General features: G+C 27.8%; 1 long non-coding RNA gene across 1 annotated transcript; it reads left to right on the top strand.

The window, feature by feature from the left end:
* Positions 1-12: 12 nt before the first annotated feature.
* Positions 13-1,668, top strand: LOC106680299 (uncharacterized). Its single transcript, XR_002945720.2, has 2 exons — positions 13-302; positions 1,340-1,668. It is a non-coding gene; the product is annotated as an uncharacterized lncRNA (long non-coding RNA).
* Positions 1,669-4,630: the final 2,962 nt, after the last annotated feature.

The following is a 4,630-nucleotide window of genomic DNA, read 5'->3' as shown; positions in this document are numbered from 1 at the left end:
GATTTGTTCCTTTTTATTTTATCTTCTTTGCTTTTTAACTAATAATATTTGATTTGAGACAATTTTATGTTATTTCTAGGAAGGGCACTATCAAGGGCAAAGTCCCGTAGGAATTTAGACTACACTGATGTTCTAAGGGCTCTTGAACAAATGGGTATATCCATCAGGGTTGCTTCACCGAAGTTAGTCATGGAGGAGGCTCCAGAATCTTACAAGAATGTGACTGACGTAGTAGACACCTGCCACACGGCAGGCATCAGTAAAAAAGCCATTAAGCTGCGTCCTATTGCTGTCATTAAAGGGTAAACTGATTATTCTTTTAAATATTTTAAGATTAAACTGTCTTATTCAATTTGGATGAAAAACTGGCAAAGTAACTCACTATTCATTTCATAATATATTTTTATTTAAATATTAAATGTCTCTATACCTTTTATTTCTAATCAAAATTCATTATCGAAAAGAAAGATGAAACAAATTCTCCACCTATCTCTAAATGATAATAAATAAGCAATATGTGGATATCACATTAAGAAAAAAAAATTACCCTGAACAAAATCAAGTGAATAAGCATTATTTTGTTGTCATTAGCGAAAAATATAATAGAAGGATGAGAAGTTTTGAAGATGAGCTGATTTGAGCTCAACGTGTAAAGAAGAGTTTAATTGGTATAGCATAGCCATTCAATAGAAACTTAAAAAAAAAAATCATTTTTAGCAGAGATTTGTGTTTAAGAAAGTTGAATTTTAATTATTCGAAATTTTGAACAGTGCCAAAGCGAGTAACGGAACTAGTTCATTCAGGACTATGATAAATTGTAGGGATAGATCTTGAGCTACTCACTTTACCCAGAATAGATTGTTAATCTTTTAAAGTAACAGAGTTTCCTGCCATATTTGAAGTGAGTATATTTTCGGCTCTACAGACTTTGTAGATCTTTGGCTGCCCAAACCAGCCTTCTCCACCTTTTTTTTTGTATTACCCCCTTCCTGATCACTTCTGACATATGGGGGGATTATCGGTGGGGTACGGTCAAGTTTTCATTTTGTGGGCCTAATTTTCTCTTGATAGCATACTGTGTGTACATACTTCATATGATTGTTCCAATCAATCATTATGTATTCTTTTCCACATTGAATTTAGAATAAATTTTTCACACGACTACAAATGAGGAGTTCTATATCAAAAGTTGATACATTCACTTTTCAAAAGTAAAGTTTTTTTTCAGATTATAATTCTATACCAAAACCTTATTTAGTTTAATTCAGAATTTAAATTCTCCCCTGTTAAATAGATGTTTGTAAAAATTAAATAAATAAACTTACTCTGTTTGTTTCAGTTGAAAGTTATAACAATTCCTGAAGGGAAAGAATGAATTCAGCGAAATGTACATGAGATGTACACCTGAGATCTGAATCTTGTTTGTAATATCATATATCTTATAAAAGATATAGTTAACTGTCTTTATTGCCAAATAACTTTATTACTATATACAATTTGTATATACATATTTCCAGTTATTTTTTAATTTTTTTTTATTTATCTTTCAAAAATCAATGGCTAGTGCTGTCGACTGTTTATCATTATCTGTTAATTTCTAATATTTTGTGATAATGAAATTAATGTAAATACTGAACTGAATGTAATAAATAAAATAATTTGACTAAATATGTGTTGTTGATTTTCATTTATTATGTTAGAATCATAGGAAAATAATTACAATAAAATTAGAAGATTTTTGGCATTTATTTATTTTACAAAATATGTATATCATTACAAAATATTTTTTTCTAAATAAACAATATATTAATAATTACTTTTAAGAAATACTCTCTGCTTAATGTATCCACTGTTTCAGTACCAACGTAACTTAGATATTAAGGGTATGCATGTGTTAAATGTAAAAAGTTTTAACACGCAAAATATTATAAGTATAGGATTGTGAACAACCTTATTTAAAATCCATGCTAACGGAGTGGAGCTCCTTGCGGATTTTCTGGGTTACTTTGTAATCTTTCCTCTTACAGCCTTCTAGAATTTCATTATTTTTTTCCATTACTTTATTAGAGTTTTAAAAACGTCCAAAACAAAAACAACACTAACTTTAATCAACTAACCTATTAAAACATCAGACAAAATGGTGTGGAACTCCACTAGTCTGTTGTGTTAGGTCATTTTCCATTTTACAAACTCTTAGCCATGTTAAATATTGTATCGTTTAAACATGCTAAAAGAAGGAAATATTTCTTCAGTTAGCACACTTTAACATGTTAAGTTAAAAATCATGAATACCCCTATTGGTTTCAAGTTTTAATTTTCTTGGGTACTAATATACAAAGCCAATTTCAGTGGCAGGATTTCAAAACTCACTTATACAGAATGCTGTAAGTCAGTATAGGCCCAACCTCAGCTGCAAAGGATATATTGTGGTATCCAATTAAGTAAAAAATTTAAATTTCCAGCCACTGTACCTTGTTTTGTACACTAGTATCTTCTTTTGTTTTAATAAAATAAATAAAAAGACAAAATGAAGTAAGAAAAAAATAAATGACTTTTCATTTTGATCTATGACAATATTATATGTTGTTTGGGTACTGCTTTTTGACTAGATTTATTACAGTAAAAACAGGTAGCAATGATAACAATAGATACATAAACATTTAATAGATGGAATTTGTTTGAACTTAGATATTTAATAAACAGATATTTCTAATAGTTTTATAGTAGTTACCATGGCTTTATCCACAAGTTCTATCAAGAGCATTAGATATTTATTGTTTGTTACTTATAGTATTTATACTTGTCCAACCACCATGGACTCCAAAGTTATTAGGTATATATTAATTTTTTATATTTCTATACCTTAATGCAGATAACAATTATGGGAAATAAGTATTTAAAAAAAGAATTTAAGTGTGAAAAACAGTACCAAATATCAATAGGGTCTGAAAGTACTTATGGGTAATGGTCGCTATGGTAACTAAAATAGAACTAATAATATTACTCCATTTTGTTGGCTAAAATGTAAAATCATTACCTAAGTTCAAAATGGATTTGGAATAATTTTATTCCATTAATTAATTAATTTTTTTGTGCTTTATGCTACTAATAGGTAATTTTTTCGACTCAATGGTACATCACTTGGTAGTAAATAAAAACCTCAATATCGCTGTCCCAGTTCCACAGTATAACATCTGAAAAATGGTTATTTCGAAATATGCATGTAATCTTAGCAAAAAGGGTAAGATCTCTAGAGTTTAAAACTGTAATATCTCAAAATATTTTTTCTTTACTTAGATTTTATGACATGTATGTCATAAAATAATTTTTTGGGTAACTGGGACAGCGATAAGATGAAAATTAAACTTTTTTAAAAAAAAGTTGGCATTTAACAAATTTGTTTCACACTTTTACTGACAATCAGCATGAATGTAAATTATTACATTAAAATTATTTTGCTCTCTCAAACAGTGCTGAATATATTTCCCAGTAATGGTGCATTTAACAAACTTACTAAATACTATTCAATAAATAACAATCAAAAATATATATATTTTTAATTTTAAAATACTTTGAAATAAAAAAAAATAATAAATAGAGATCCTTGACTAGTACAAAATTAGGATAATTAACATAATTACAATTCAATTAAAAAATCACACTTAACTATATTTTTTAAAATTCTGTAGAACAATGTACAGTTTATATTATTCTGCCTATAGCTAAGAAAATTTCAAAAATCACATTTTTTTTTTTTTTTAAATCAGATTTCCTCACAGCCAAGAAAGTATTGTGTGGAAGATTGGAACTATGCAAGAACAAACACCAGCTCCATTATCCTCGTATTTCCTCTAAAATATTACTCAATCCTTTACAAGAGCGATTCTAGCAGATATAAATTAATACAGAATTGCTCGTTTTCCTTTTACACAACCAATGTAAATAGTAGAGATTTAGGAACATTGAATGAAATAGAAAGATAGAGAACGTGCCAAAGGGATACATAAACGAAACGATATTAATTCTAAATATAAAAATTTAAAGTTAAAAGATAGAACAGTTTCTTTCTTTAGCTTAGATTTCATGTTCATCATACAATATGCAGTATAAATCAAGATTTTACTAAGATGTTTAGGAATACATAAAACCTCCAAATGATAATTAGTAAATAATTAACTAGCTAAATTAACAGTAATATATAATAAATAAATAGTAATTTATAAAAATAATTATAATCTGGTCCCAGACACAACTTATACAAACAAAAACTTAACAATAATCACAGCTCCATAAAAAGCCTACTTTCAACATTTCTAATAATTTCCTATATTTAATTCCACAAAGTTGTTCGGAATATATGAAGACTATTTAAAACTTTATCAAATCCTGATATAAAGTTCAAAAGATCATCATTAGATAGGTATTCACCAATTGTATATAAACAGTCATAATTAACAAAAACTTTTTGACATTTATTTTGAATTGGATAAGGTGATCCCACGTATAATTGTAATTTGCTTAATTTATTTAACAAATCCGCTCTTTCTAGGCACAGCTTCATGTTAGGCCAAAATACATCATGGTATAGAGGGTAGTCGGCAATAACTTCCTTTTCTGTTATTGTCCTATC

Source organism: Halyomorpha halys, unplaced genomic scaffold (assembly GCF_000696795.3).
Source record: "Halyomorpha halys isolate HHAL.00 unplaced genomic scaffold, Hhal_1.1 Scaffold253.1, whole genome shotgun sequence".
Lineage (NCBI taxonomy): Eukaryota > Metazoa > Arthropoda > Insecta > Hemiptera > Pentatomidae > Halyomorpha > Halyomorpha halys.
This window is presented reverse-complemented; position numbering and strand designations above follow the sequence as displayed.